This window comes from Cheilinus undulatus, linkage group 16 (genome assembly GCF_018320785.1).
Source record: "Cheilinus undulatus linkage group 16, ASM1832078v1, whole genome shotgun sequence".
NCBI lineage: Eukaryota > Metazoa > Chordata > Actinopteri > Labriformes > Labridae > Cheilinus > Cheilinus undulatus.
In genome coordinates, this window is record NC_054880.1 from 40851098 (window position 1) to 40872702 (window position 21605).

The following is a 21605-nucleotide window of genomic DNA, read 5'->3' on the forward strand; positions in this document are numbered from 1 at the left end:
ACTCTTTGAACCTCTCTTCAGTGTGCAAACCTTGTGAGTTAGTTCAGGCAGTAATTTCAAGCACACCTGACATGTATCTAATCCAATCACCTCAGAATCAGAATCAGAATCTTTATTAATGACCACACAAACAGTTTGGTTGAATTTGCTTTCGGTACAGCACTTGAAAAGGACGCTCACATCAACTGTGTCATCACAGAACAGACAAAAACATGAGACACAATACAGCAAAAGGCATATTCAGTCCATGGCTTGATTGAGTGTTCTTATGGCAGAGGGCATGAAACTGTTTTCGAATCTTACTGATTTGGTTGGCAGAGATCTGTAGCGCCTCCCTGAGGCCATGAGAGTGAACAGGTGATGGAGAGGATGGGAGGGGTCCGAGGTGATTTTGAAGGCTCTTTGTGTGATGCGTCAGTGATATAGTGTGTCTATGGATGGGAGGGGTTGACCAATGATTTTGGAGGATTTATCGACAATGCGCTGTAGTTTTTTGCGTGAGTGTGAGTCCAAATTACCATACCAGACAATTATTGAAAAAGGTGAGTATGCTTTCTATGATGGCGGTGTAAAACTGTAGGAGAAGGTTGGGTCTGACTCTGAATTTTTTGAGCTGACGGAGGAAGAATAAACGTTGGCTGGCTTTCTTGTAGGTGTGGTCTGAGTGGAGTTTCCATTTGAGTGTACTGGAGAGGTGTGTACCGAGGAATTTGAAGGAGTCAGTGATGGTGATGGGTTCAGACAGGATGTGCAAAGGGATATTTGGTGTGGGATTGCAGGTAAAGTTAACTATGATTTCCTGAGTTTTTGCTGTTTTGAGTCGGAGATGATTGTCTTGGCACCAAGTGGTTGTTTGGGCTATCTGTTGACGGCAGTGTTGTTCGTTATTGTTTGTGATGAGTCCAATTATGGTGGTATCATCTGCATACTTGATAATGGAGACTGAGCTGTGGGTGGAGGTGAGGTTGTTGGTGTACAAGGAAAAGAGCCAAGGAGAGAGGACACAGCCCTGGGGGGCCCCGGTGCTGATGGTCAGAGGTCCACATAGGAGGCTGCCCATCCTGACTCTCTGTGTCCTGATGGAGAGGAAGTTATGGATCCAGTGGCAGGAAGTTATGGATCCAGTGGCATGACTCACATCCTCCTAATTCAGTGGTCTGTTTAAGCTGTAAGATTTCCAGTCTCTTCCTCTGCTCACAATTGCCTGCTGCCCTGGATCAGCACTGCACTCTCACTTCAACCCACCTCAACCCCAGCATCCATCTGTTGGCCCCAACCGGGGGTTTACGATGTTATCTCATCACTCCTCAGTTCTGCATCTAAGATGAATTGGCAAGGAGTGATGAAGTCAGAGCCTGAAACCAAACAATGCTATGTGATGCCACCATAAAAAATGCTTGAAAAATTGCAAATGTGAAATGACTGACTGAACTGTCTTTGTTGTTTTTTTATCACTTGAATTTTAGCACCTTAGTTATTCAGACCTTGTGCTCAGTCTACATCACCAGTCTGATGATTTTAATGTCCTTTTGTCAGTCTCTCTGTTTTTCCTTGGTTAGTATTCTCTGAAATTCCTCTGTAATTGACTATCTGGCATCATTGTAAATGAGGGTTACCTCTCAATGATATCTTGAGTATAAATAAAGGTGAAGTAAATACACAAATTCAGCCTTTAGATGAACTTTAGTTGAGATTTAATCAGTTTTCTTCAACAGTGTCTTTTCTCTTTGCCACTCTCCTGTAAAGTTTTGATTGGTGAAGAACCTGGGAAACAGTTGCTGTATGCAGAGTCTCTCCCATCTCAGCTGCAGAAGCTAGAATCTTGAATCTTGATGACTTCTCTCACTAGTCTCCTTTCACAGTCATGGATTGACAGTTTGTGAGGACAGTCTGATCTAGGAAGTTTTACACATGTGCCATATTCCTTCTATTTCTTGATGATGAATTTAACTGAACTCTGGGGGATGTTTAGTGCCTTGGAAATTTTTGTGTATCCATGCCATGGATTATGCTTTTCAATACACTTTTCCCTGAGTAGCTCGGAGTGTTCTTTTGTCTTCATGGTGTAATGGTAGCCTAACTTGACACCACTGATAGACAGTGTTTGGGAAAGGGCAGAGCCTTTGAAAAAAACCTTGGAGGGTGATTGGATGAAAGTTCTGTCACATCTTTACGAACCAATCAGAGCAACAAAACGTGATGTTGTAGCTGCTACCGAGGTGCTCGTGCGCAGCTACCAAGGAATAAACTCCATATAGAACTGCATAACGTGAACCATGGTGACTATAGACATGTCAGTACACGACAATTGTCATCCTTAAATATAGAAAACAACTCACTGCTGTTCTTTGTTCTTCTTTTAAGGAAGAAATGTCGTCAAGTTCTGATAAAACTCGTGCTTTTGCAGCATCCATGCTAATGTCTTCCACCATAATTGCACCGGCTTCTCGTTGCTGCTTGATTAGGTCACGACTCCACCCCACCCAAAACAGCTGCCCCCTCGACGCTGATTGGTCCTGTCTCTTTCAAACCAAACGGTGCATAAGGGAGCTTTGCACAATGGATTCACCAGTGAAAAACAGGCTGATTCCTCTGCTTTGCAAGGTTAATGGTAGCCAGGAATGCTGATTAAACAGTGACCATAACTTCCTGACACAGGTGTCTTCATACTACAATCAGTTCAGACACATTTACTGCACTCAGGTGATCCCCATTACAGTAACTGTGAGACTACTCGCACAAATTGGCTGGACCTCTGTTGAATTAGATGAGTCTCTTTAAAAGGGGTGAATACTTATGCACTCACTTATTTTACATAACATATTTTTTGTTTTATTGACTTTACTTTGTGGAAATCTGTTTTCACTTTGACATTAAAGAGGAGAGTTTTTTTGTGTCATAAAAGCACAACTGTATTGACCATGACGGATTTATAAAATCAATAAAAGGGGGTGAATACTTTTTATAGGCACTTTATGCCCTTATTAAACACTGTATTCCTCCGGTTCTGACTCTTCATGGGTATTCAGCACCAGCATTTCACAACTGATGATTCCGTTGGTGGATCTGGACTGATGATTCTGCCACTAACCCCCACCCCAGCAGTGTGGGTGATTCAAACAGGACATGGACGATCAGCTGTGCTCTGATTCTCTACTAGCTGCCACACAGATAATTTCAAAGTGTCAGAGGCAATAGCAGGGGCAATTTCCAGTTAATTTGGACTTCTTAATGGGAGCTAGGGCTCGGAGTTTGTGCAGCCTTTTAATCTCGCAAGACATCTGTAACAAGGGATTTTATGGTGTTTTTGTCTTGCAGTCTTGTCACATTCCTAATAGAGATGTATTGAAAGATCTTGGCTTTTACATTTTTATTTATTCTTGTGCTATTTAGATTGGTGCTGTTCTGACTTAGACATAGTCAGCTTCAGAGTGCTTTTATCTTTTAAACAAAGTGTTTAACACTGTGATCCATGAAAAAATACGCAGGAGTGCATATACAAAATGACAGGACTGTTTAGTTGCTTTATGCCTTTTTTTTTTTCTTTTTCTTGGTCAGTGCGATTAATTTGCTAATAAAAAAGATTCACTCATTCTATTTATGTGATTAATTAATCAAAATTAACGTGTTAATTTGAAAGCACTAATCACTACTATTTCTATTTTCATTTTTATATATTTTGATGAGCTTAATGGTGTAACATTGTTTTATATAAGGTGTGTCATACAGCCCAGCCAGTGAACAGATTTCATCTGACCCACAAGGCATTTTGGGAGACAGAATACTTTAAAAGATAGTTACATTTTATTTTTGTCAATTTAAAAACTAGGAAAGCACTCAGAGAGCGCAGACCTCAGCCATCAGCCTCATTTCCCAATAGTGAAGAATCCTTTAAAAATTCCTGGATCCGTCCCCATGTACCCCCCACCACAGTATTCAGTGATTACTCCCTCCCCGGTGGGGTGGAAACACGGTGAGGCAAAGCATTGGCTTCACTACAGGTGGATGGCCATGGTGGAAGCATTGCCTGCCGGTGCCAACAGATGCAGTGACAGTCTCACCCATGGTCTCACTGGATGACTGGAAGTCATGGTAGGGGGTGAATATTCCTCTATTCCTCCCAACATTGTGAGTATTCTCGCTACAATTCACTGTCTTTCTCTCTGTTACGCTCCAACTCCTCTCCTTGACCAGGCGTGCATCTTTAAAACTCTGGAGTAAAGTGGTAAGACCTCCCCCATTAGCCCTATCTCCCAATAGTACAGAATCCTTTAAAAAAAAAAAAAAAAAATCCTGGATCCAGACAGTGATCCAGATCGCTCTCAAAATCTAATCAGTTCTTCTTTATGCCATTTGTGACATTTCCTGAAAATTTCATCAAAACCTGTCCACAACTTTTTGAGCTATGTTGCTAACAAACGAACAAACGAACAAACCCACCCGATCACATAACCTCCTTGGCAGAGGTGCACAATGAGCATAGTCTGAGTAAAATACCAGCCTAAATATCAGTCATATGTCATGACATTGCTAAACGTGGCAGGTGAAATGAAGCCAAACTGTATTGGAGCTGAAATAACCGGCTCTTCAGACTGAGACAAGCCAAATAATCTGGATCACCAACAAGATCCAGAATCACCATCATTAGGTCCTTTTATGGTCCAAAACTGTAACATTGTTTATCAAATACACTGAAGTGGTTGAATCACTGGTATAGAGCAAAACATCTGCCTTAAAAAAATGTATTAAAACTGGTTTGGTTCAGGTCAAAGACATAATGCACCTTCTGTGATTTGAAAATTGCCCTGGGACATATTGTGATTTAACCTAAACTCAATTAATTCCCCAGTCATAATGAACATTACTTTGGGTTTGCTGTGTGTGAGTTTTGAAAAGTGAAACTAAAGATTTAATGGCATTATTTCACATACCTGCCTCACTACACTAATAGTGCATGATTAATGTGATTGAAAACTTTGACGTCATTATTATAGATCTCAATTTTATCATGGTTGGCATATTTATGCTAAATACTTTCCCCATACATCTGAGAACAATTCACTCGTAAATTCTCATGGTATGAAGTGTGAAAGCAACACAAGCACCGAGACAACTGATTCCACTGTAGGATAGAAAAGTTGTGTAGAGGTATTTACTTACACTATGGTGGGACTATCTCTCTTCAGTCGATAAAAAGGAGAGATTAGATCTGCTGAGAGTGAAGGTGCAGACAGAAAGCTTTCCTTTGCAGAAATCCTCCCAATCTCTTATCAGATGGGCAGAAGGAGAGACCTTAACATTATCAGGTAAGGAACACAAGCTAAGTCTGATATTACCTGGATAAGGCCACAGATATGTGGGCCAAGACATCATAGAAAAAGGATTAAGATGGAGGAAAGAGCACTAAAGACTGAGTTAGACACTAAAAAAGTAAAAGTACAAGTGAATGCAGGCACAGGGTCTCTGTGTGTCATTTAAAAGCACTTACGAATGTATGTTTTAGGGGAAAAGTTCTGTCATTTTCATCCCAAACTTTCTCCTGAAGTTTCTTCTTTCATTTGATGGCGACAGCGCTTGACAGTGATTATTCATGTGAATTATGCTAGATTGCAGATTGAGTCCATAAACCATTGCGGTAAACAGTCAAGCATTAGCAATTCCACAAGCTGTTTACATGATACAGTACAGCGATGCGTGTGGAGCTCGTGCATACTGCTGAATAAATTCAAAGATTATGTTGACAAGTGTTTGGCAATGATAGACACGAATTGTAAGGAAGTGGAGAGAGCTAGAAGTGTACACAAGCGTGCGTCCATGATATTAATGAGTGTATTCAAAAGATGGATTTAAAGCGTCGGGGTTGGCCTGAAAGCAGAAGAGCTTGTCATCTTGTCAAAAGCACACACAGGCAGAGGAGACAAACAGCATCACTCAAGCAACCCCCCCCACCCGAACCCCAAACAACAATTAAGCGTATCAGACGGCAGTGCTAATGCTGTCAGGCAAGTGAGGCTTTCTGTAATGCCACTTAATTAATCTCTGCAAATCAAATCGATGTAATTTTGCTGGCATGGCCGTCGGATTTGGGGCTTCACAGTGTGACATGATATCCAGCTTGCGAGCTGAAAGGGCTCGTTTTTCACAGCAATCAAACATGCTCATCCATATGTTCACAGCATGTCTGAAAGAGAGAAATGGAGGACAGCGGGGAGGATGGAAAGAGGACAAAGTGCTCTGAGTGGTTGCAGAGAAAATGGTCACTTCCTTATAATAATGCAATTCTGCTACAGCCTTGGTTCTCAACTGGTGTGTCAGGACTCAAAAGTGGGTCACAAAGCCATTTTTTAGTAGGTTGCAGGTGTGTCCCTAGAAAAGAAAATCTATGTTGTACTTTAATTTTGAAGGATATGTATCCATCTCTTAGTTCCATCTCAAGTCCAGACTTTCATATTGTACTTAAAAACATTCAGCTATGATCTAAAAATTTGGTTCACAGTTGTCATTAAAGAGGTGGTGGTGGGTCCTGATGCTGGAACAGCTAAGAACCACCGTTCTACTGAGATATATGAATCTATGACTGTGTTTCCATATAGACATTAATGCAGAACTGATATATCCTTATGACAACCCTACAACATGTATTGTAAATCCAGTCACATTGTGTCATATCCAGTGTTTCGTTGGTGACTCAAAAAAATAATTTCATTACCCCTAACTAGTTACGTTCTAAAAAAAACACAGTACCTCACAGCTAAAAGTAACTTTCGTATGACTACTCATCACCTAAGATCATCTGTAACTTAATTGCCAATGAAAAATACAATGCTTAACCTTACATATTTCTAACCTTGCAAAGCAGATGAATTTGCCCACTTCCTTGTTCTCACTGGTGAACCCATCTTGCAGAGCTCCCGTCTGAACCATTTGGGCTGGGTTAGAAAGTGACAGGACCAATCAGCATCAAGGGGCAGTACTTTTGGGCACAGCAGAGTCGTGACGTATTCAAGCGGCAACAAAAGGCTGGTGCAATTATGGTGAAAGGGATTAGCATGATGCTACTGTAGCGTCATTTTTATTAGAACTTGACGCCTTTTTTTGTTAAAAGAAGAACAAAGTACAGCATTGACAAAAGTCGTGTACTGACATGTCTACAGCCGCCTTGGTGCACGTTATGCAGTTCTCTATGGTTTTTACTTGTCGGTAGCGGCTACGTCACATGTTTTGTTGCTATGATTGGCCTGTAAAGATGTGACGGACAGAATGAACATCCAATCACCCTCCGAGTTTTTTTTTCAAAGGCTCTGCCCTTTCCCAAACGCTTTCTATGAGTGGTTTTCCAGATCGATCAGTGACACAAATCCATCTGGCGTGTCAGGTTAACATTTTCCTCACATTAGTGTAATATAATGTAATGCAATAGCACTATTTCATGCAGTAAAAGGCGGAAGGATACGTGAGTGACGTCAACGTAAGAAGTGATGTTACAAGACAGGACTTGTGTGCCCCAGGAGAAGTTATTCTGCAGTCGACTGGAGCTGGAGCCTATCCCACTTGTTTTGGCAAGAGGCGGGACACACCCTGGACTGGCTGCCAGTCAGTTGCAGGGCTGATATATAATGACAGAAAACCAGGCACACTCACATTCACACCAACAGCTAATTTAGAGTCACCAATCAACCTAATGAGCATGTCTTTGGTAGTGGGAGGAAGCTGGGGAACCCGGAGAGAACCCACACGTGCACGGGGAGAACATGCAAACTCCGCACAGAAAGGCCCTGCCTGGGAAGTGAACCAGGGACCTTCTTGCTGTGAGGCAATGGCACTCACCCCTGCAACGCCGTTCTGCCCTCTAAGTCAAGTCATGTCAACGAATTCAACAAGATAGCCATTGCATGCTTTAAGTCTACATCACACTACAATTAGCACAAATCCTTTCTCTTATAAAGAGGGCACACACTAGATCTCTCTTTCTGCAAAAATCAGACCAAAACAGCACATCATAGATAAAAATGACAACGAGGCCAAAGGAGGTTTTCTTCCACCATACAGTATGTGTTACCAGCTTGCCACAAGCCTATTTATCCCAGCTTCTGTGGTTACCTGTGGTGTTGGCTGCTTGACAGGTGTCTGCATCATGCAGTTACTGTATCTTGAGTCTCGCCCAGGTGCTTCGAGTCTGAAGGTACTAGCTTTGTGCCGCTGCTATGGCAGGTTTTTTGAAAGATTTGATGCAGAGTCCACTGCAGAAAGAGAGCTGCTTCTAGTCTGGGCACAGTTTATTCTTCACCCTCACATTCTTGCCCTTTCTGCAACAAATGTAAAGTAGTGTTCCCTGGACTGGCCACCAGTCAGTCCCAGGGCTTCAGGTAAAGTAATGTGCTACTGTGTCATCATCAGAGGGGAAAGTCCTTATTTTTACTTGAGATGTAGACTCATGATAAAACTCTGCCATTGAATCAAACAGCATCCTTGATTGAAAGGAAACACTTTCCCATCAGTGTGACCATAGAGCTGAGAACAAAAAACCCAGTTGGAGTTTCTTTAAGAGAGCCATTATGGTTTCAGAATATAATTCATATCTACTATATTCACGTATAAAATAATACTTCTACAACATTTTGATCACCTACTAATCAGAATAAATAACCAAGTATGAAATGTATGGTTCTGAGTCAGAGAGAAATCAAGCAGGAGTCCTTAAAGGTGAAAAATGTCTACAGCTTACCAGCTGCCAAGAAGCCTAAGGAATACTAAAGTGTAATTTTATAACCACCTCAGCCACCTGATAGTGATTGGCTCTCTGCTAATAGAAAACAAAGCTGAGGTGAAGATGTGAAGAGGGTCAAACAAACATTCTTCTTCTAGATAAAAATGATGAAAAACAAGGATATGGCCAAGAACTAACAAGACAATAATGGCAAAACTTCCCACTTGAACATTTCAGATGTCGATAGAAATTAAAAAACTGGGGATCAGGACAATTCAAAAAGAAGTAAATACTCACAATCTCACGCTCACACACAAGGCAAACTCATAATTGCAGATTTAAGAGTAGTGACAGACTGAGATTCCCCAACAATGAAGGGATGCTGCAGAACAAATTGGAGAGGAAGTGTCATTTGTTATGGATGGAAAAAAATGAAACACTGCATGAAACTGTGAAGATAAGAAACAACACAAAGTAATAATTCTCATAAAAGTGCATTAAAAGCAGCCTAAATGCTTTTTTAATGGAGATTTAAAGTCTCATGTGTTTTCACAACAGATTATTGCTGAAAACATACTTGATACCTCATCATTCCTCCTCTTTTTTTTTCTTTAATGTACCGCATACAGAGTGATCTACAACAGCTTTCACTGAGCCAATGAAAAGTTAATGTATGCATTGCACATGAAAAATGACCAAAGCGGACAGAAAAATCAATTACACCACATCAGTAAGTGAGCAGCTGAATCTTAAAATGGTTCACCAACAAGAAAGAGAATAAGCCTGATTGGGTACATGTAACCTCTGGCTCCATAAATTTCATTATGCTCTTTTGAAGTCAGAGGGGGCGGCTCAAAAGATTAAGGTACAGCCTATGTCATCATTAAAAGAACTGCAGAGTCATGAATTATCTGAATCCCTATGAAGAAAATGGCCAGAGCAATGCATACAGTACATCTAAAAATGGATCTTAATAATGATAATTAACTTAAAAACCACTAAGAACCATCAGGATTAAAGACCTTATGCATGTCAGATCTGATGATTTTAAAGGGGTGCCAATAAAATTATCGTGGGCAGGTTGCACATTCTTACTGACTTTTTTATAAGTTGGCATATCCAAATGGGACACATGAATGCTACTGCTACCAGTGGTGTTTCTTTGTTTCTCAGGGCCCTGGGCAAGAATTTACATGGTGCCCCTCGAACAAGCATCAGTCAGTGGTGTGGTTTGTGTTCTGCCATCAAGAAGCAAGAAGTAGCAAAAACAGCGCAACTACAACTTCCTGAAAGACAAAACTTTGTCACAGAAAAAAATAACCAAGTATACTTTTTTCTGTGTTTTAGCAGAGGATAAGACAAAAGGAAGGATAAAAGTCTGAGTTTTAACAGAATGGATTCTTTGAGTCACAGAAGAGAAAACATACTAATGACATGGAGCAGCATTAGCCGCTAGCATTAGCGCCAAGCCAAAGGCTAATGCCGACAGAGTCTCGATTCAGCAGAGATTTGAAAACTGCAGAAATTTTACCATAGACTGCCAAAAGACACAGCTGTTATGACAACAATGAGTCTGACAGTCTCCTGATCACTACTTCCTGTTCCCCAGTTTAGACCACAGATTGAAACTCGCGAATGCTTGCAATGGCCCACTTCAGACATTGTAAACACACCACTGCGACTGAAGGACCATGCATTAATTTCATGGCAAAGACCCTAACAGTCACTCAGTCAAAATTGATTTATTTCTGAAGCAATTAATCAATTAATCAGTTGAGAGGAGCTAGATGAGGTGGCTCAGGCATCTGGTCCAGATGCTTCCTGGACGCCTCCCTGGTGAGGTGGTCTGGGCAGGTCCCACCAGGAGGAGGACCAGGGAAGGCCCAGGACACGCTGGAGAGACTACATCTCCCGGCTGGCCTGGGAATGCATGGGATCCCCTGGGAAAAGCTGGACGAAGTGGCTGAGGAGAGGGAAGTCTGGGCTTCCCTGCTTAGGCTGCTGCCCCCCGCGACCTAACCTCGGATAAGCAGAAGAAGACGGATGGATGGCAAATAATCTCACACCTGCACATTCACTATATAATCATTATAATAGATAGTAGTGCACTCACTTGCCATCACCGCTATAGCTTGGCAGTGACATTTCATGTATAAACACAAAAATGCTTTGCTAATGCAGTCCTGTTGTGACAAAGATATCCACTGAGAATAATGACTTTTCCACTAACAAATTTAGCTCCTTCAGTCTTGAATTTCCGTGTAAGATCTCATATAGTGCTGCGCATCCTGCTTACATGCGCAGCAGGAATAATTAATTTCCTTTTCCCCACATTTACATGCAAGCCTCACATCACCAAGTCCAATGCCAAGCATTCGATAGAGTGGTGAAAAGCACACTGACAGTGGACTGAGCAGTGGAAACCTGCTCTGAGGAGTGGCAAATCACACTTCTCTGTTTGACAGTCAGATGTGTGAGTCTGGGGTTGGCAGGTGCTCAGAGAGAACATTACCTTCCTGACTGCACTGTGCCAACTGCAAAGTTGGTGGAGGAGTTTGGGATGACCTGGAAGAGAGATTGCAAGTCAGGTCTTTTGGTCCAACATCAGTGCCTGACCTAATAAATGCTCTACAGAATGAATGGACAAAAATTCCCACTGAAACTCCAAAAGCCTTCCAAGAAGAATGGAGGCTGTTATAGCTGCAAAAGGGATACCCGAGTATAAAACAGCGTTGATTTTTCAGCCAGTGGGTTAAGCTAGATGCTATGTACACCAGGACACTGAAACTGAAGCACTGAGATGACTTCACTATATCTCCCTTTTCCCAACTATGACATTCAGAAATGTCTTCTATAATAGGGACCTACTGTGTCTAACCATTGCTCTTTCCTACATTTAAATGTCAGCTGACCCCATGGGGGGCTTTAATGCATGAACTCTTCAACTATGTGGTTGCCATGCTTTAATTGAGAACATGTTGCTTCAAAGATATCTTTCATGCTGCTAAAGTAAGACTGCCAGAACATCTTAAGGTCAAATATTAACACATTCTAGCATGTAGAAATGATATAGAACGATACAGTGCTGTGAAAAAGTATCTGCCTCATTCTTATTTTTTAAATTTTGCATATTCGTCACACTTTAATGTACCATGGGACCTGTTAAATCGAGAAATCACATTGTTTGACAAAAAAGCATCAAATCATTCTGCAATCTAAAGATGTTCAAGAACAAATGAGACCCAATCAGTGACATATATCAGTCTGGAAAGGGTTACAAAGCCATTCCTAAGGTTTGGGTCTCCAGCGAATCACAGTGAGAGCCATTACCCACAAATAGAGAATACTTGGAACAGTGATAAACCGACATTACTCCGGGAGCGCATCGACGACTCATCCAGAAGGTCCCAAAAGAACCCAGAACAACATCTAAAGGTCAGTGTTCATGAGTGAACATTAAGAAAGAAACTGGGCAAATAGAGCTGATGGAGAGAGTCAACATCAACTTCGTTTAACAGTAAAACGCTCGGCTGTGCAATGGAAGTCAGTGCTTAGTGTTTCATGTTGATGCACCCAGTGCTTATCCAACTTTATTTTATCTTGTTTATTACAAATTGAAAGCTGAGATGCAACAAAAGCTGTGAAAGGGGTAGCAGTTCAACAAAATTTGTTAAACTGACAACACCCTTGGTCTGTAAGTATAAAGAGAATAACTGATGAAGGACAACATGCAGTTGAAATGCTCTACATACTCATATTCACATTACATTAAGACAGTAAAAGAAAAGCAGCATCAGGCTTAGAGCACAGTGTTCCTCATAGGATAACGCTTACATTCCAATGAATCTTTGATGTGAAATCTTGTAGTTAGAGAGAGGACATGGGCATCATGCTAGAAAGACACCAAGTGAATGTCTGCTCAGGCATACCAGAGCCAGAGAGCTGGGTAAACTCACATGTTTTTTATTGCCAGCAGAGGTTTTAAAAATGCTGTTTAAGCTTTGTTGTTTTAAGAGTAAGTGTTAAAATGAGTAGAGATTTAGAGAGAGATACTCAGTGTGAGAAGAAGGGGACAAAAAGTGCAGGAACACTCTAAACAGAGTACTGACCTTGTCCAGATGATGGCACACATTTACACAAGGATGGGATAATTTTCTCCGCTGACGTTGGTGCACTCTCACGGTGGAGAGGAACAGGACGGGTGACTGAAAAGCACTATAACGTGAAGTAACAACACTCTCCTGACAGGAAAAGCTTTTATCTTTAAGTGTCTCTGCAGGTATACACATATGCACCAAGTAGCGCTGCATGCACAGGACCAGCGTGAAGGATGTCAACGCTGATGGGCAGGTGTTTCTGTATGAAAAGATGCATGATGTGCCAGCTTTTAAAAGTGAGGCAAAACGCTGTCACTCCTGGGTACTGGTTCCAGTATAGGTCAAAAAGACTGCTTCCTCCATGGTAAAAGACATGAACAAGAAACATATCTCTTTTACAAACTCAGTTTCTGTTTTAGAGCTCAATCTATTCAATGTTGTTGTATCTCCAGATGTTCATTTTACTAAGTTTAGCTGAAATATGTTATTTGTATTAGAGCAAGGGGAACGTAATGCCACAACTGGCAGTCCAGTTTCCGAAAGAGGCTCCTGCAAGGATTGCAAGGGATCAACCTCTGTTTAGAGATTCTGTGTAAAATTACAGAACATTTTGGCAGGCAAATCAGGCATATGTGTGTTATATCCTCTCCAGTACTCATATCTTCCATGCTGAAGACCATTTCACTCAGAATGGAGTTTAAATCGACCCTGACACATCAACACTCCAGTTCTTGTTGTGTCCAACAGCTGTTCTGGGATGTGATGTGGAATCATTCTCTCTATGAGCCACTGTGTAGTCAACAAAAGTGGAAAAATTACAAGAGTGTTTTACTCAAGTAGAAGTACAGTTACTCTAGGTAAAACTGACTTACATGGATGTTAAAATACTGATTTAAAAAATATATATTCAGACTGTTAACATTAACCCGTTAATGCTTGTGATTAAAATTGAAGTTAATTAGTGAACTTTACAAGTTGAAGAGGGAAAATATGATATGTTCAGGTAACCTCAGTGAATAAGACAACTGTATTAAATGTGTGTTGAAATTTCACATAAATGGTAAATTTTAGTTTTTGATGAGAAATGTCAATAAACACAGTGTGGATATGTGTTTATATTTGAGGGATATAAACAGATGTCCCGCGACCTCAAACGGGATATGGATATATAGGAAATATAGGATATATAGGAAATGAATGGATGGATAGATGTGTCAAACTAAATCATAGCTTTTTAACTCAAGCACGACTCAGCTAAGACCACTTGTGGTTTAAATAGTTGCCCTTATTTTGTCTTTCCACCAAACTATAGAAAGTATTGATAGTGGTATCGATAAGGACTCAGATCAACACTTCACATAAAATTAAAATAATAAAAAAAACACTTGACAACAACAACCTTTAAAAAATCTAAAAACAGCAATATACTTAAACTATCCAATAAATGTTGTTATTAATCATGAATAATATGCACACACACACACACACACACACACACGCTTGATTCTGATTTTTCAGGTTTTACCTATAGCATTTATATTACTAACACTATACTTGACAAAAAAATAAACTATTCTTGACATAAAAAAATCAAATAATTCTTGGATTTTTGTTTTTATGGATATTAGGTTTATACTACTAATAAAACACTGACTGTTAAATATCTTATTTGAAAAGGAAAAAGAAAAAGGATTAAAACTGCAGCAAATTTCATGAATATGTCTGATTCTCACTGAGACAGATCTCTGCCAAAGTATCCTGAGTGTCAACCCTCTGTTTCCTCTATTCTTCTAAACTCCTGTCATTATTTATGGTGGAAATGTTTTAATGTGTGTAAAATTATGCTTTAAAATTATTAAATTATCAGTTAAAATAATATATGACTTCAATTTGCTGCATGGAGTTTTCAGTTGAGAAAGATTTAGACATCTCTCTTTATTGTTTAATATTAGTGGAATAAATCAAGTCATAAAAGAGAATTTTCACTTCATTCAGATGAATTCTTCCAGACTCCTGAGTTATCTGTTGCAGGCTCATCGCTCGGCCTCTGTAATGGGTACTTAAAGTTTCAGTGTTTCTGTCATTTTTTATATCCATCAATTATCGATTTACGACAGATCAATAATATTACCTGCAAAGATATTCAGCATACACATTCCAATTACATTTTGATAATGCACACATATGCTGGGGTTTGTCGTCATTTATGTGCCCCTCTATAAAGTGTACATCCTGGCTCGCATGCACAGCTGGAGCGTGCATACACACAGACAGTGCTGACGCTTTTTAGTGCATGATCAATACTCCACATGTTTATCATGCATAAACACGCATAAGCACAGAGAGGCTGAGCCACATTGCAGGCATTTAAGGAAAATTGTACCCAAATCAATACTGTAGAAGAACAATTTCATCTGATGAAAAAACACAGGCACTTTCAGTACAGAAGTTGTGCCAGTGATAAATTTAGCCCACCAAAGTGGCTAGCTGGAGTCACTAGGGTACCTGTTCCCGGCTGAAATTCACCTGTATTTTGCGGGATAAGGCTCATTTAAAACCTTGCAGAGCAGATGGATACGCCCGTGTCTGTGTTTCTCACTGGTGAATCCATCTTGCAAAGCTCCCTTCTGAACTGTTTGGGCCCAGTCAGAAAGTGACAGGACCAATCAGTGACAAGAGGCGGTCAGTACTCTGTGTTCATTTTATCTGTTTTTCATCTGTTATCTGGAAGCTTACAGACACAGACACAAAGTAGCAATACCACAGCCAATGCAGGAAGATGCAGGAAGGGCCCATTCACTGGGCTTTTGGAGGGCCCAGTCATGTCTATGGGTGGGCCAGCCTCCAACTCAATCATTTATTCTCAAGATGCTATATTTATAGGCAATGTGGTGCTGGAGGGTAAACCAGGGGCAATGTGAGACACCTTGAAAAGTTGGCCATCCCTCCAGGAAGCTTTCACGATGTAAGATAACAAGGTATAGCAGAGTAGGGAAGGAATACCACAGGGTGCTACTGTAACCCATGAAATCATTGCTGTTTCACTGCTAAGTTAGATTTGAAGTAATCGGGGTAGAAAATCACTACACCAATAACTGATCTCTACAGGCTATGAAGGCCACCTGATTGATATTTCAGGATCCACATGGGGGTGTTTTAGCTTTTGTATAAGGACATTGACAGTTTGATAAAGAAAAGGTAGGTTAAAAAGAACAGGAATGGACCTTAATGCATGGCAACCCTTTGTGTGATTGGATGTCTTGATCCTACTAAAATTTAAAATGTCTCTATTTGTCTAAGGCTGAGTTGCAGCCTGTCAAAAGACGCCCGTTTTCTTTCATGGGATAACAAATCCAAACAGCTTTGTTTTAGAGCAGGTTTAACCTTTCCTCAGCAACAGAACGAGAACAGTTGTGATTTGATTTTTGCATTAATTAAGCTTGACGTGCACTTTCCTGCGTTCATATTACACCAGCTTTTGATAAATCCATCTTCCATGGGTGACCCTTATTTCCATACATTAAGCATAAAGCTTGCTGACATTTTCTTCAGAAGCAGAGATGGTTAACCTCACCTTTGGATCATATTTTTAGTGGTGCAATGTGCCAAGTGGGAGTAGAGCTGTAATAGAGGGGCTGTCCTTTCTTCCTGCTGTTTGTGTCACTTCAGTTGGTAGAAAGTAGAACCAAGCAGTGTAGATGTCTCCAAAGTGACTCATCTTTTCTGGCAGGTTAAACTCTTTATTGATTCCTTACCTCCTGATCATTACAGCCCTCATTCTTCAATCAGACACCTTAACAGCAGAGTTTTCCACGGCTGATTGCAGGCAGAAGAATACATAGGCAAATATATAACTCTTTTTTTATATATGGTTGACAATGGAATTCTGGGAACAGCTAGGAAAGGTTTGTTGTTTTGAATTTCTTTCACAGAAAACGTTTATTTAATCCTTCAGGAGTTGTTAAAACAATGCATTATTATCTGTTTTTGGCATTTAGATACCAAGTGCTATACCACTCTAGCATGTGCATCCTAACAAGACATCTTCAAAGATGAAGATAACAGAACTCACCTGCTCGCCATTTATGCAAACAACAGCACATACATCATTTCTGTGGCTCACTTAAGCCGGGAATATTTTTGCTGTTTCACCTTGCAATCACAAATCAGGCTGCACCATGAGTGTTCTTGTAAATATTCTTGCCCGTACACAATGCATGTTACTGGAGCTCAACCAGAGATGTCACTAGGATGGAGAGACAGGGGAAGCTAAGCCCCAAGGGTTGCAAGTAATGTAATCGCGTAGTACGTCCATCCATCCATCTAAACATTGCACAAAAAGGAAGGAAATTTGTGTTTGGTAGATTATTTCTTTTTTGTAAAAATGCATCAAACAGGAGTCTCAGCAGCCTGTGGAAGAACCATACACAGCCTCAACAGCCTGGCACCTCCTCATCATGCTGGTCACCAGCCTGGTCACACACTGCTGTTGGATGGCATCCCATTCCTCAATCGGAATATCTTGAGAGCGGATGGAATGGCCTGCCAGCAGTCCTGACCACAATCCCATTGAACACTTGTGGAGTAATGACGATAACCACGTTAGCTGATTTGAAACAAATGCTGGTTGAGGAATGAGATGCCATTACAAAGTAGTGTGGGAGATTTTTATGGGGGCAACCCACATACCCAGCTCTGCTGCTCGTCCCACAAATGCATGTTCCTCACAAATATGGCACCATTTAAAATGGAAATAAAAAGACTTTCCAAATGTATATGATTTGTTACCAAACACAAATTTCTTACTTTTACTTACTTTTGTGCTAAGTTTGTCTTCTTCTACTTATCCAGGGCTGGGTTGGACAAGTCAACCAAGACATCCTTCTCTTTAGCGACACTTTCCAACTCCTGCTGGGGGATCCCCAGGTGTTCCCAGTCCAGACAGGATATATAATACCTCCAGCACATTCTGGGTCTTCCCCATGATCTCCTCCCAGAAGGGCGTGCTGGGAAAACCTCCAAAGGGAGGCATCCAGGAGGCATCCTGTACCTGAACTACCTCAACTGGCTCCTTAACATGTGAGGGAGCAGTGGCGTACTTTTAGTTCCCTCCGATTCTGAACTCCTCACCCTAACTCCAAGGCCGAGCCCAGGCCCCCCTTCTGAAGGGGTGTAGGGTGGGGGGTGCAGAGTTTGTGCCAAATTGTTTTATCACACCTTAAAAGGCCTCATTAATTGATTAATTATTAGTTGGAGAGCATGTAACATGTCCTGTTATCTGGCTAACCCTCTTTCTTCCCCTGCTTTCTTTGAAGGTCCTCTTCCTGTCCCCTCCTGAGCCTTCAGGTGGCCACCCTTTTTTTAATCCAAGTCTGAGTTTTTGTGTCGGTATTTAAAAGTCTGCTGGGGTGAGCTCATGGAAAAGATTTTGGAAAACATCAATGCATTTAGTTAAGTATACATTTGGTATATAATATCTAAAAATATATAGTTTCATAACCCCTCTATTTCTTTGTTCAGGCTGTCCGAGCTTTCCAAATAAAGGTAGTTTAATTTTGGTATTTCTCTATGTGTCTGATAACAGTCTATACCATTGGTACTCAACCTTATTCTACCAAAGAGCCACATTGTCTTAAAATACTTCAGTGGGAGCCACAATCCAAATTGGGGATGTAAGGTAGCCCCATAGATCAATTCATCCATAGTTGAAATAAAATATTAGAATGAGCCAAGGCATGAAGTATGGTTGGGTACTTGGGTGTTTATACTGTATGGCTCTGTGGCTCTATTGGCTTTAAAAGATGCTTTCTATTTTTTTCTGCTTATTATTTATGCTTTCAGCTAAAGGGGGAGGGGCTTCATAAAGGTCTTTGCCATGGGCCCCCAAATGGATAAAACCGGCCCTGCAGCTCTCCCAGACACACTGTTGACATCAGTAATGACTTTACTGAAGAGATGCACTACCTCAGTTTACTACCCTGGTCTTATTTTCTTAAATTTTGCAAGTTTAAACATTGATTTCTAAAACAGAATTTTCAATCCTAGTTTGTCAAACCTGTGTTTGTGTGCAGTGACAATATCGCATGAAATGGAGAATTGTGGACTAAGTTGATCACACCCACCTATCACATCTCCACTGCCTCTAACACACATGTTCATACTGGTTCATACTAGTTAAGCTGATAGCAACACAAACAAATGGGAGCAAATTAGCCACAAGCTAGGAAGCTGCCTTCGCCTCTTTAACAGCTTTTCTTCCTCAATTGTCATGACTATGCTTTTAAAGAAAACAGTGATATGTGGGCAGCTCTGGCTAAGTAGATAGAGTTGATTGTCACGGCTCCTTTGGAGGGACTCTTGACCCCAGTTGCCTGGTTGCCTCTCTACATGGCAGCAGTGTCTGAATGTGGAGTGTATAGATGTAAATGAGACCTGATGAGTAAAAAGTGCTTTGAGTAGTCAGGAAACTAAGAAAGTGCTATCAAGCTCAAGTCCATTTACCAATTAGGAAAATGGAGTATACTGGTTACACTTAATTTAAGACAACAAGTTACCAGGGAGTTGTTCTGTGTTGTTGAGCCATAAAAAAGCAGACTGGCTGAGCCAAATAACCCGGGTCTCTGAAAAACACCATGATTCCTATCCTGGGCAGACATAAACAAAAGCATCTTTTAGTCTACTGGCTGATATCTCAGATCATGTCGGTTGTCTGGGGCAGTCTTGAGTCTGATGTTTTGGTGCACATTGCAGTGCGTCAGTGTAGCTACGGCTTTTTTCAGATTGAAGCTTTGCAATATGGATCTGCCGATGAAAGACTTGCAGAGGTGATGGACGTGTTAAAGTGGTGCAACAGAGGCATTTGTGATGGACGTCTGCTCAGATTGAGTCTTGCCCCTCTGGAAGTTCCACTCCGACACTGAAGAGCTGAGCCAAGCAGACCAACACTCTCGATGACTTAATGGTACCACTTTCTCTCTCTGTCAGTGGTTGTCAGTGTTTACGACATCTCCATTACAACGACTCCACCTGCTTGAACTTGTGCTTCAACTGACAGCCCACTTATCTTACATCCAGGTGATTAAAGGTGACATGTTATAACCCCTATCCACCTTTAACACACTACCCTGAGAGCTAAATAAAACATCTCAGGGATGATTTGGTAAAAATATAGCACAGAACAGGCACAAGAGGAGGTTTTTGACCCTGTGTAAACCAGATCTAACCAGCCGTTCACAAGTTTTGGTGTGTGTCTCTTTAAATGCAAGTGAGCTCCTTCTCATGCCCAGCCCTTTCTCTTCTGTGGTGACAACATACTTATAGTTTCACAATTTGACGGCGGTTCATCGGCATGACTGAGATATATTGTATTGTATGTATTTCCCCTATCAAAACATGCTAACATTGATAATCCTACTACCTCTATAAAAACAGTAGGCCTGTCAGAAGGTTACGAATTTTACAATTAATAATTAATTTTACATCATTCACATCATTCAAGTCCATTTATTTCAATTTAAAACTGTTTTGGTGTTGTTTTGGATTTTTGTACTGTATTAAACTAAGAATATTGACTTCCTGTTTGGATGCAGACCCACTTTTATAGGTTGTTTGCAATCACATGATCTTGAATGTCCACTGGGGATCATGAAGTGAGGGAAAACTTTTAGGAAATAATGGGAACAGAGGAAAGCTGGCACTTCATGGCTCTAAATGGACTTGTTCAATAAAACTGAGAAACTGTCAAAATACATCAAGTATAATCCCTACACTTTACATTTTTTTTTATTTACCTGCTGCAGAGGCAATCAATATCACAAACTACTCAGTCCTGCAGACCTCCTAGTGTCTAGTGCCATCCATCTAGATAAAGGGAAATGAGGAGTCGCGCTAAGCTAAGACGCTAGCTGAGCCCTTTAACATATTTTTAAAAATCCTCATGTTGTCACAAACATGCTTTTAATTTAAGTAAATAAATACAATCAACCAAATACTGGTTGTGAGTTAAGCAACTGAGTAGATATGTAGCATTCACGGATGAGCCTGTTCTACAAAACGGCTCTTTAACATTAACCATGGTAGCTAGCTCCCTTTAGAGTGCTACAATGCATTGTGGGTAGACAATATGGTGATGCCCATGGCAGAAAGCCAAAGTAAATGTTCAAAAATTGATTAAAAATTGATTTTAAAAAAGACGCTTATTTTTGTATATAGTGTCATGGATTTAATCTTTAAAGACCCTGGAAAGTCACCAATTCTGGGCCTGCATGAATAGCATTCTTTAGGGCTGTGGAGACATCGGAGGGTAGCAAATGAATGACAAAAATGTCAGCTTTCGGAGGAAAAAAGTGTCTATGACTTATGGTTCAAATGTTCTTTATGTTCTTGTAAACTGTGTCACTTCTTGTTATATACGACAGAGACCACGGAAAGTCAACCAGGTTCCGGGCTCACTAGAAAATATTCTGTAAGAGCAACAAATGCATGCAGAACATATTTAAAAAGGCACAAGAGAGATAAGAAAGAAGTTAGTGCCTACGACTTACAGTTCAAAAGTTGCCTAGAGGTGTGTCCGCGACATAGACCTGTGCCATGTGAGCTCTGAGCATTAAAAGAGACGGATTTCCCTTCTCACCAAGCAAGACTGGAGGTTGGTAGGTAGAACAACACACACTAAAATCCCTGGAGGTTAGTGCCTCTACTATTGTCAAGCAAGTTATACAACCCAACTCAAAAAGTACCAGAATATCCCTTTTAGGAGCAGTGGTGGACTTATTTTACTGTACAGCCACTATGGTTGCAGT